This window comes from Rosa rugosa, chromosome 1 (genome assembly GCF_958449725.1).
Source record: "Rosa rugosa chromosome 1, drRosRugo1.1, whole genome shotgun sequence".
NCBI classification, from domain to species: Eukaryota; Viridiplantae; Streptophyta; class Magnoliopsida; order Rosales; family Rosaceae; genus Rosa; species Rosa rugosa.
This window is the reverse complement of record NC_084820.1, coordinates 63,283,327-63,296,427: the sequence shown is the minus strand read 5'-3', so window position 1 is coordinate 63,296,427 and position 13,101 is coordinate 63,283,327. Positions and strand designations below refer to the sequence as shown.

The following is a 13,101-nucleotide window of genomic DNA, read 5'->3' as shown; positions in this document are numbered from 1 at the left end:
AATATGATATGGATGCATCATCAATTATGGATCTTTGTTGCCATTCCTCTCTCGTCTCTTTAAATTTTGCAAATTTTGATTTATAAGATTTTCCTTATCTTCATTGGTTCAGGAACAATGGTATCGTTAGTTAATTCAATCAAAATGCATATGCAAGAAGGTTTTATCAAATTAACTACTAATCCAGAAGAAGAATGAGAAGGTGGATCCATGTATATGATTGTCTCGGTGTTCTTTGTATGCAATCCTGCATGAAGCGCAGGCATTATTGCGTGCAAGGCACGGCGCTGCAATGTTGTAATTAAGATCACAAATGAAGCTGACTCCCGAATTATTTGTCAAATGTCGCATCTGAAGGCACTCTCGAGGGCCACCTCCGATCAGCCCTTACATCTTGGAAGGCCCGTCCAACGACGACGCGGGGAGTGCGTGCCGTCGGACGTCATGGAACCTCTCTGGCGAAACCAAGCTCGTGAGGCGTGTTTAAAAGTTTTCTAGGGTTTTCTAGTATTATGTACCCGCTAAACCCTATATAATTATAAATGAGAACAAAGTTCTTCAAAAAATTTATTATTCAATTAACATAGAGGCCGTGGATGTGTTTTCTGTTGTTTATATTAAATTTTAATTGATTTAAACTTTTAATCAACCGAAGAGGGAGAGTCAAACCTGAAATTTCTGCAAATACTTTGTTAGACAAAAATGCATTGTAAATAGACTAAATACTAGTTGATATGCGATTTTCTATCTTTTAAATTGATCAATACATCGTAAGCCATAATAGAGAACTACTCTTAACAGATCGAGTTGAAATTCAGGCAACTAGTTTAGCCATGACTTATAGGCGATGCATGAAATTAAGCAGATCGAAGGTACAAAAGATTAATAAGTGTTAAATAGAGTTAGACAGCTATAGTACTATTATTCTGTAATGTTCTCTGTTTTCTTGATTGAATACAGATCTCTTCTTCGTTTTCTTTCCTTCTCCTCAAGATAATATACAAAGCTTTCATGGTATCAGAGCCAGGTTGCGACCTAGGGTTTGTTCTTCGAGCTCCATCGTGCTCCTTTAGCTTTGCTTCGTCTTCAATTTCACTTTCTCTGTGTTCGACCTTTGGATTTGCTACAGAGATAAGCTCTCTCTCTCTCTTTGAAGACTCTTACTTCATGTTCTGGGAGATTACTGAGAAATTTCCATAAATTGATTAGCTTTGAAGCTTTGTTATCGTATAAATTTTGTTTGACTTTGATTTGGTACAAGATACAGTAGTTGATTCATAAGAAATTCTGAGCATTTGATACATTGAAACCCTAGAATTTGGGGATTTTAGTTCTGAGGTTCTCTTTGTTATGATTTGAGGTTTCTTTTAGAATTTGGTTGTTGATCGATTGATGAAAATTGGTGAAAGGAAGAAGTGTTTTTTTGATGTATCGTCAAGAAAACTGATGAAGTGTTGATGTCATTGGTCATGTCAAGAAAGAATAATTCAAGTTTGGGTGCCTTTGCTGGTAGTTATGGTAGATACTAGATAGAGATATTGAATGTGCAAAAGATTGTTACTTAAAGCTGCTGATCATTGAAGATGATATTAAAGTCTCTTGGGTTGCAGCAGACTGGTATTCACTTTGGTCTTGGTACTGATTCTTTAAAGAATGCCTATTAATAGTGTTATATACACTTTGCAATATTATGTTGTCCCAAGGATTGTTGGGATACAGAATTCTGCATTGATATTCCTTTGACATCATTGTTTACTCCAGTCTACAATCTACAATTTAGCTTGATCAGAAAGTTGAAAAAAAAAAAAGAATTGAACTGTGAAGATTTGTGAGTCTCTTTCAGGTTCGTTTACAATTCTATGTTGCCTTGCATTATGGATAACAGTACAATGTTACAAAATTGTCTACTGTCCAATTTCTACAATCTCATTACAGTTCAACTAAATGACTCTAACTATGTAACATGGAAATTTCTGGTAGAGACACTGTGAGCCCCCGAAAATTTTGTTTAATTTTTTGAAGGTAATTTTTCGCCAATAAGATTTTTCGCCAGGTGATTTAAGTGAAGAAATTGACCTTGGAGATCAATTCGGTGTCAAGACTTCGATTTGGGCCTTATAATTTAAGTTTGGGCCAAGATTCCTTGATTTGGGCCCAGAAGGTTACCGAAGTTTAGTGAGGCGACCGTTTGTTGAAGTTTCGAATACGATAAATTGAGTTGTAACAAAGTTTTGGATTTTTAATTTTTACAAAATCGAGTTTTGGGCCTAGGACGAAGTCAAGGAGTAACTTAGGAAGTTCCCGACGAAAAACGAATAAAAGAAAATGTTACGTGCCCAAAACCGAAAGCAATTAGCTAGAGGAGTTTTGTAACTCGTCGAAAGGGCAAATTCGACTTTGTACAACACACAAGTATAAATAGGAATTTAAGAACCCAAAACCCTAAATTCTCTCCTTCCTCTCCCTCTCGGCCGCGTCTTTTCTCTCTCTCTCTCTCCCTCGACCTCTCGCTCACTCTCTTCTTCTTCCCTCTGCCACCACCGGAGACCCTAGCTCCGGTCACCACCTCATGTCACCGCCACCACCAATCGAACCTACATCCAAATCGGACCCAAGCCCGAGCCTCAGCACCGACATGCATCGCCGGCGGCCTCCACACTCGCCAACCCATGACCACGACGCCACTGTTCCTTGAGCCTCGTCGGTTTCCGACCATAATCTCGCCACACCGCCGCTATTGCTTGGCTTAACAGACATGGAGGAGGAAAACCCAGAAGTCTAGCCATCCACCGAAGTCGGACAAGGCTGAATGAGCGCCGCCGGAATCTCTCCTTCTGTCGAGATCGATTCACCGTTCTCCGGCCTCGCCCGAGCGACACCACCTCCAGAAATAGGATCAACGTCGCGTCAATCGCCAAAGCCCTAGACCCCCGACCTCTAGCTCCGACCTGAGCCGACATAGCGCCGCTGTGCTCCACGGCCGAACTTCCAGACCTTCTCTACTAGGTAAATTCGTCACCTTTCTTTGCATAAAGCCTTTTGGCTGTTACGAATCAAAGCCCTAACCTGATTGTTTAATCTGAGATGTGAGGTTTTGAGGAGTCTGCGAATTTGGGATTTTTGGAGAGGAGAAGCTCCTGTGGTAGTTTTAATTGATATCGACAGAAGGGTAAGAACCTTGAACTATGTTTTGGATTTGGAATTGGTTGCGGAAATTGTTTGTTGATGGTATAATTTCTGCTAGGGATCCGAATGGGTTGATGGTGGTGAAGTGCAGCTATGTTAAATCGAGTCTCTGTGGAAAAGAAGTTATGGTAAGGGCCTGGTTTGGTGATCTTGGAATTGTTGTGGTTGAATTGAACAAATTGTGAATTCATGGTGAATTAAGCATGTTGTAAGATGATTGGAAAATGGATTAAATGGAGGTTGAATTGAGGTGACTTTTTATTTTGTGTTAAATGCTTAAACAGTTTGGTAATTGAGATTGGATCAATTTTACTAAGTAAACTAGATGCTGTGATTGATGTTAATATTGAGAAGCAGTTGGTCAAGAAAATGGTGGATCCCTTATGATTTAAGTTATTCGATTAAAGTAAAGGAAATAATTACAATTAAAGTGTTTTCTTAGTTACCATATCCCGGAATGAACATAGTAAGCAAACTCATTCGGGAATGGTAAATTATCCTTTGTTTTTCTTATCGAAAGAATACTAAACAAAGAAAGGTTAAATGAGTTGAGCCAAACTATGCTTAATGGACACAAGTGTTAAGTTTGATCACCATATCCCAAATGATCAAATGATACATCATTTGGATTGTTTGGGAATGGGTAATAAATTTTATCTACTAAAAGAAATTCCTTCAAGCATAAGTTCTAGATCATTGTTTTGATCAAAAGATAATTCGATGGACCTAAAGAGAATTAAATGAATGCTTTGGTTGCTCGGTTAATTGGTCATAGTGACGTCAAGTTACTCACTGGTTTAATTTTTTATAAAGGACCCGAGCATGTGCACTAGCATGTGCACTTGGATTTGGATAAAGGATCGAAAGTCGGGAACGAACCCGAATGTGGGCAAGCACTCCAATTCCAGGTAGGGTGAGTTGTCCCTTCCTTGTTAGAGGCTTTTCTATATGTGGAATGCTTTAGTATAATAATATGTTGCCTGCAAGTACGTTTTTGGTTGTTCATTAGTCGATGCCTCGTGATACATGTGTTTTCAGAACTGATAATTGCAAATTGTGAAAACCGAGGCTAGACTTGCATGTTGAGATACTGTACCCTTGTATGTGTGTACTTGTGACCTGAAAGTGAATGGGACCTAGACGCGTTGATTCCTAGGGATCCCACGGTGTCGATAACCGTGAACCTCCGGAGGGGGCTGTGCTCCTATGTTTGTCAGGGAAAGGTAAGTACAGACAGTGAACCAGTCATAGGAGACTCAGAACCAGGAAATGGACACTTTCGCTACTTGTAGTCACAAGGACTACAAAGTAGTTGGCTGGTTCTCTTACTCAGGACGAACCAGATCGGTCACTGATTTATTTTACTTTAGCCGGCAGGTAAGTATCTCGGAGCTCCAAGTGTGTGAAGCATACTGCATATGTTTTATGAAAGAAAACAAATGTTTGTGGTTGCCACTTTTCTTAAAGCATTTTTCGATAAACGTGCACAATATTATGTAGTAAATATTTTCAAGTATATTATTTTTCAAACCTAGCATGGTTGGGTCGGCCCCTACTGGGCATGCGAGGACGAAAGCTCACCCCTACTATAGTGTGCAGGTTTCGAGCATATGGTCGGGAAGCGTACAGGGGAGGCACATGACCCGGCTTGGCGCATTTCTCTTTAGCTTTATCAAGAGATGGTTTTGGTCCCTTATCGGAATTTGAAGTAACTTACCTATTTCCTTCTTATTTAATTGTCTGTTTTCTACTCACTTATTTACAAAACTTTGGGAGACCCGTAACCCTGGGGCGCGTCTCTCATACTCGTATTTACTTAGTGATTTGTTATTTTCCAAATTGGGCTCCGATCGCAAGCCCAAAACTCTTAGCCCATTTCAAATTCCGCTTTTGAAAATGTGTTGTTAGGTTGCTAGAATGATTTGTCCAAGAAAGTGTTTTGTAAACCAACAACCTAAACTCAAAAGGCCTTGCGGTTTCGGGTTGATGAGCTATCGAGATGCCATTCGTGACATGTCGATTCCTCATTGGCTCGGAGTCGCGGCGCTGTGGGACCCCCCTCTCGGGTCACCACAGACACTGTTAAAAGGTTGTGGCTTGATGAGATATGTTGATGGATCATTCCCTTGTCCTTCAGAACATGTGATTATGGAAGAAAATGGGGTTGCATCTGATATAGAAAAGGAGTACATGAATTGGGTGCAAACTGATTATGCCATTATGTCGATACTTACTTCTACTCTATCCAGTGATGCTCTTTGCTTTATTATTGGAAGTAAGTCTTCTAAGGAAATTTGGTGTCGACTTAAGGAGAAATATGTTGATGATTCTCGGTATAAGATAATGAATCTCAAAAACTCCTTATACAACATCCAAAAAGGCTCAGACTCTATTGACAGGTACTTACTTCGAGTCAAGTCAATATGTGATCAACTTGCTACGATGGGAGTTTATATGGCTGATGAAGACATAGTAGTCTCGGTTCTTCATGGTTTGCCCTCAGAGTTTGCTACCATAAAAGCTGTAATAAGAATCAAAACACTATGCTCCTCTGTTTCAATGAAAGAATTAAGATCTCTTTTGTTGATTGCTGAAGATGAGATTGCACAAACTGTGAAGTCTATTTCTTCTGCTCCTGCTTTTGGAGGACCTCAGCCACCAGGTACTACCTTTGACCAGAAGCCTATATTACTGAATGTTGAGTCTGATGTTGTCCAAGAATCAAAACCACTTGCTCATGCTCCTGTGACTGCACTTGCTGCTAATCATGAGAATCACACAAGAACTAAGGCAGGGCATTGCTATCAATATTCTTCTGGTACACATCTTACTACTCCTACTTTTAATGATAATTGTGATGATTACAAGCGCTTCAATCAAAGAAGAAGATTTAAAGTTCATTATCAGCAATCTGGGATATATTACAGCAGAAATCAAAATGGTCTTGGGTTCTTTGGTGGATATGAAAATTCTGGAGGATACCATCATTTCAATAGAAATAATCATGCTGGGACTTCTAGAAACTATACTAATACACATGGTTTGGTGAAGAATGTTGGAAATTCATATGGTTTTGGGCAAATAGTTTGTCATCAACATAACAACACCTATAACCGAGACTCTTGTAATCAAGATGGAGACACTGGAAATCCTCATAATACATCCTTCAAACCTGAATCTTGTCAAATATGTTACGATTCTGACCAAATTGCTCTGACATGTTCCCAAAGACCATTTCCCAGGCAGGTTCTTGCTACCGGTTCTTCTTTACAATGTCAAATTTGCTTTAAGACTGGCCACAGTGCAGCAGAGTGTTTACATAGACATCATTATGATTTACAACCACCGACTCATGAAGTGCCTCAAGCTATGATCGCTTCCTTCTCTTCTCAATCAAGGGCAGCATCTATTCCTACTAATCCTACTTTAATGTCCAACCATCCTTCAGCTTCCATTGGGAAATCAAACGACAATGCTTGTCTTTCCACAAATCCAGTTTCCTCTGATCTTTCAGAATGGCAGCATCAATTGCTCAAGGAAATTGAAGCTTTACCAACACAAGGCAATAAGCAGCTCATGTTTACTCCTTCGAATAAAACTACACTGCATTGTAGGCAGTCCTCTCATCCTATGAAACTATGTCAATCACTGCCGCTTATTCCTCCCGGTTGAAGCAAGCATTCCTAATTGCTCTCTTCGAACTATTTCATATACTGCAATCTGATGCTAGGTTCCCTCCCATCAGCTTGAGGGGGGATGTTAAGGGTAAAAGTGTATTTTTCCAAGTCAAGTTAGACATACTGCTCTAGTATAAATAGAGTTAGACAGCTATAGTACTATTATTCTGTAATGTTCTCTATTTTCTTGATTGAATACAGATCTATTCTTCGTTTTCTTTTCTTCTCCTCAAGATAATATACAAAGCTTTCAATCAGGACACATGATTAGAGGTACGTAGTTACAGGTACTGAGCAATAAACTAGTTAATCTTCATTGCTTATTTCATGGCAGCCATAATGTTGTTGTAGGCATCCTGTTTATCAGATATAATGCAATTGCACAAGCATGATACCAGAAGATTGAAGGAAGATGAGAATCTTGTAGGAGAGTGATAGCAGTCTCTCTAATGTGTCTATTCTTCCTTTCTGAAATGCCATTCTGGAGTATAGGGACATGAAACCTGATGTGTAATACCTTGTTTGCACAAAAATTCTTTAAATCGATTGCCTGTATATTCTCCTCCACCATCACTTCTAAGACATTTAATAGAAGTGGAAAATTGAGTACCAACAAAAGCACAAAGAGATTCGAAGTAGCTAAGTACTTCAGATTTATTTTTCATTGGAAAAATCCAAGTATACCTAGTACAATCATCTATGAATTAACAATACAAAAAATTTGAAACCATCTATAGAAAGATGAGGGGAAGGACCCCAAACATCTGAGTGAACAATCTCAAATGGAACTTGACTCCTGGATTGAGAGGTTGAGAAGGGCAGCTTGTGAAATTTCCCAAGAAGACATGCTTCACAGACTGTAGAACCTTTTTCTGGTATGCTTGTAATGTTGCACTTATTTAGCATACTAGTAACTATATATCTCATTTGAGGGATGTCCAAACCTTTGATGCCACAAAGAATGCTTAACAACTCTACCAAGATAAGCTGAATTATTCTGTTGATAGGATTGACTACTGCTTGAACCATTTTGTTTCTGAAGATATAATGGCAGATCAAAAGGTATTGGATATAGTCCCTGATTACTCAGTCCCTTGTACAACACATTTCCCAGCACCTTGTCCTGTATGACATACATAAACTCATCAAACCGTTTGCATGATTGATATATAGAATGTAAATGTGCAGCAAGTTCAGGAATAAGAAGCACATCGTTCAGTTTTAACCTTCCAAGACTTGAGTTACCAATATGTGTGATATTTAAAAATTTACCATCACCAATATGCACTGAATCTATAGTAGTGTAAGGAGCAAGATTGTTGAGAAGATGTACGTACTTCACTTTTCATATGATTGGTGGCACCAGAATCAGCCAGCCAATATTGAGGTGAATTGCTAGTTGAGGTTGAAGCAAGCATCGCTACTCCCTGCTGCTGGGAGCCTTGCTGAGCATTTTGAAATTGTTGAGTTGGCTGAGTCTGCATGGTTTGCATAGTTTGAAGTTGTGGAATTGACTGTTGTTGCTGACCAGGAAAGCCAAAGATGTAGTAGCATCTGTCTGCAGTGTAATTTGGTTTGCCACAGTATTGACAACCAGTGATGCTTGAATTGCCTTGTTGAGAATTCTGAAAATTTGATAAAGTCCTGCAAGTTTTGGCACCATGACCAATTTTGCCACAAAGTTGACAAGTGAGACCAGTTCCCCCTCCATTTGGCTTGAAAAAGTTGTTGTTAAATCCTGCATTACCACCATTGAATTGATTATTGAATGGAACCCCATTTCCTCTATTCATGCCATTGTTAAAATTGTTGCTCCCCCTGTAGCCACCAGAATTGTTGTTGAATCTTGCATTGTTGTTATCAAACTGACCATTTTTCCTGCCAGCATAGACACCACCCATAGATGAACTTGAATCAGTCACAATAAATGGGTTGAACTGAGAAATGCCACCATATGGTATTACTGGAATGGAAACATAAGGAGCTTGTGAGGACAAGTGAATGTTGTTGTTGGCTGGAGTAGTCAGTAAAGGGCCAAAGCCAGGTGGTACAGTAGGGACTTGAGACAGTATGCTTGAGATTCAGGCACCGTGAGTGCTGCTAGAGGCAGAACCAGCAGTAGTACTCTTGTCTAGCATTACAGTAAGAGATGAGGTTGATGATGCTTGAGTTTCACTCTCAATATATATCAATCTCTGCAGCCTTAAGCAAGGTCTTGAGTTCACCAACAGAACAAGTAACAAACTGAGCCCTGATTACAGTTTTAATAGCAGCATATTCAGATGGCAACCCTCTTAATACTGTAAACACAATGTCTTCATCATCAACAAAAACTCCAACTGTTTCAAGTGCATCTCTAGCAGCTTTAATCTTATCCATGCAAGACTCAGTATCATCACCACCTTTCTTCAAATTTTGTAGATTAGACTTGAGTTGCAAAATATTTTGCCTATTAGGTGCAACAAACTTAAGCTTCAGTCTATTCCACATTTCTTGTGCAGACTTACTTCCAACAGCACATGACATAGCCACATGACTCAATGTTTGGCCAATCATATTAACAATACTCTGATCTTGTATTTTCCAGTTGGTATACTTAGGTGACACCACATTTCTAGAACCATCAGATGCATACATAAGTTGAGCAGGACAAGGATTTGAGCCATCAACATAGCCATACAGATTTTGACCTCTAAGAAATGATTCCATACGAAATAACCACGTAGGGTAATTGGACTCATCAGCAGAACATCTGGAAGATACACAGTAGTCTGAGTAGTAATAGTGGAAGCTTGTGTTGTAGATGCAGTCATCTTGGTGATAAATGGTTTAGAAACTAAGAATCGAGTGTATGTCTGTATATGATTAGTAGATCCAAAGGTTTTGAAACCTCAACAAGATATCAATTCTCACAATCTTCACAAATCTTCAAGAAAATTAGGGTTTTCAAACCTCGCAGTAGTATATCAACTTTGATGCTTTCTTCAAATCCATAATTACAGTTTGTAGATGCACACAAAACAACAGACTTCAAGACTTAGGGTTTCGAAACCTCAGAGAGTATGATATTTTCACAAAATTTCAATCAAGCAGCTAAAACTTGCATATGTTCACAATCGAACACTGAGTATACTAAATCGAAGCTTCAAAGCTAAAAAAAATCACTGTATAAACTTGTAGATCTAACGTTTCCTTCTTCAAGAACAAGAAAAACTTATCTGAAAATTGCATGAGAAGTAAGTCGAGCACAGAAGTAAGCAAGAACAGTGAGCTTATGCAGCGAGAGCAAGTAGAAGCAAACCCTAGGTCCTGACCTGAGCTGCTGATACCATGAAAGTTAGGGTTCTTGAGCTTTAGGCTAGAGAGAAAATGGTAGAAGGAGAAATGAGAATTTTCTATTAAACTTGAGATTTCTGTTACAACTAACTAGAATCAAAGAGAGATACAACTATTTATACAAGTAGAAGAATGAGCAGGATTACAACACGTGTAAAACAGCTGTAGGCCACCTAACAACTAAACATGCAATTAACAGAATTGACAGTAATTAACTCTAATTAACCCTAATTAGCTGAAATAAGAAATGATCTTCTCCGTTAACAGAAGCTGCCTTGATCAACTTATCACAAACCGGACTATTTTTATTCTCCCAAACTCTATAGTTCCTTTCTTCCAGACACCCTAATGCAAATATATTAGCTCACCCAAGCTTTCCAAAGAAAGTTCTCTGACAAAAGCACTTAACCATTCCAAAATATTGTAATTAGCAAAATGGAGATTGTAACAAACCTTGTACACCACACCATTAGTTCGAAGCAGCTGCTTAGTATATGGACAATCTTGACAAATATGCAAAGTAGACTCCAAGGCCGTAGTGCAAAGAGGACAAATTAGTGATTCCAGATTAACCCTCTTCGAAGCTAACCTCTCCATAGAAGGCAGAATATTATGGCACACACGCCATATATGTACTTTGGCAGAATTCGGGATATTCACTTTCCATAACTTCGTCCAAAAGTTCACCCCCACAGGCAAGTCAAAAGGTCTCCTAGAAGGAGGAGAAGTAGAAAAAGAGAATCGATCGATAAGCAGTTTTCACCGTGAACTTCCCACTTTTCTCAAGGCACCTGTAACACCCCGAACCCGAATTGAAAGTACCAGAATTTCAACAAGTTTACCTTTGATCAGGGGAGGGGAATTTAACAGAGCCGTTGCTCTTGCATATCGCCTTCCTTCTAGTTAAAAAGGAGGGAGTGTGTACCTCAACGTTTCCTCATCAAACCAAGGCTTAGCTGATGAGTTCTTCACGAGAATCAAACATAGTGATGCCAGTCTTGGCGTGATCTGTGTCAACAACAAGAAAGAGCAAGTAAAGATGAAATTCGCGTGGTTTCGCGAAATTTACGTGAATCTTCGCTTCACGAAGCTGTGATCGGATTGATAATTAATATCGAATCCTATGCCTTGCTATGGTATTTACTGGTGATGTAAAGAAAGCAGAAAGCTTCCTACAAATTGCAAGAGAAGAGAGAGGGGAATTTCTCTAGGGTTCCCGAGAGACCCAGTCTTTCTCCCTCCTTTTTTTCTTTTTCCCTCCCCCCCCCCCCCATCATAATAATCAGAGAGATTAGTAGTATTGTTTTTTTTTTTGGGCGGCGTTGGTGAGTCGGTGAGTGGATAGAGATGAGACTGTGCGTGTGTTCACGAAGCCAGAAGAAGCTTCTCCCTCTTTCCTCAGTTGGTCTAAACTTAAATATACTTAATTTCAATGGTCAAGATTAAACGGTGATAGACAACGATCCAGATTCAACTACTTAAATTCCCTTTATTTCAAATAAATTTTAACAATAAATAGCTTGAGTATCCGAAAAATTTCACGTAAATTTCCACAGACTCATCTCGATAGAAACTTTAATACCAACTTACCCAGTCCTCAAATTGGACATTATTACTCATGAAATTTTCAGAAAATTTTTGTCCTAGGCACCCTTAATAATTACCGAGATAATAAAAGTAATCTCAAAAATTTCATCTTAACTAATCATATAGTTTGTGTCACAAATTTGCAGGGTATTACAAACTCCCCCTGTTTAGAAATTTCGTCCTCGAAATTTATCATAATAGTTGGCCATTAATTGCCTCAAAGCGTCGATCATTTCTGGTTCAAGCTCGTAAACTGAAGGTAACAAAAGGTGTTGTGCTTTGGATAGGCATGAAATCGATTCCAAAGCCCTATTCAAAACATTAAGCCCTTTCCCGTAAAAACACGTGGGAAGGTCCGCTACACGTGTGGAAGGAAGCCCTGGGATATAATCCACCCGCTCTTCTCCACTCTCTAGTTCCTTAGGATACTAAAACTATATCATTATACGACACAAACATTATATGCCATTATCTTATTCTGTGTCGTTCATGCGGTACAGAGCATGACATCTCCTAAACATAGCCCCTATCCCAAATTATTCACACTAGTGGCGAAAGGAGCAAACTCTGGGTCATAATTCAAAACGCAACTGGATATTAGAATTGCATTTTGTTCCTTTGAAAATTAATAGTTGGATATGCATTTTACCACAGAACTTCGGGTTGCCATAAGCAACCATTGTTCTCATTCCGTTTACTGCCAATTACATTCATAAAAACTACCACTAAATATGTATCATCTTCAGCTACTTTACACAAAGCCTTAGGCATATTCAGAAGCTATGAAACTGCTCAAGGAGCCAACTCAAATAATCAACATATTTAATCACACTTATTCTTGTAACACTGACCATACCTTCATGGTATCACTTTCCATTATGCCAAACACAGCTAACAGATCCAATAGATTCATCAAAACTGAAAATAATTGAGTTGTCCATTGCATTCTTTGGTTATTCTCACAATTACCTTTTTTTTCATATCAGAACGCATCATCATCTTTGACAATTATTTGATCCAAATAGCCCAGTCCAATGTGTTCATCGAGTTTGGCCATTGGCAACATTCATTCAGCATGCTTCTTTTGAATTTGTCAAATAACAATCTCTTTCTTTACTCTTTTTCCCGGTTAGAGCCCATTGCTCGTATTAAGGCCACCGAGCACACCCCGTACCAAGCGGATTCCCGATTGGGTTTGGGGTCTTTCACCCTAGGGAAGCACAATCCCTACTTAATTATCCGCTCGTCCCACGAGCCCCAATCAGGTTTCAGGTCTTTCACCCAAGGGAGACACAATCCCTACTTTATTTATATC

At 39.1% G+C, this 13,101-nt stretch overlaps 1 long non-coding RNA gene across 1 annotated transcript; it reads left to right on the top strand.

Annotated features, from left to right (window-relative positions):
• Nucleotides 1–2,379: 2,379 nt before the first annotated feature.
• Nucleotides 2,380–4,939, top strand: LOC133744327 (uncharacterized). The gene is made up of 4 exons (XR_009863413.1): nt 2,380–3,169; nt 3,245–3,314; nt 4,000–4,094; nt 4,779–4,939. It is a non-coding gene; the product is annotated as an uncharacterized LOC133744327 (long non-coding RNA).
• Nucleotides 4,940–13,101: the final 8,162 nt, after the last annotated feature.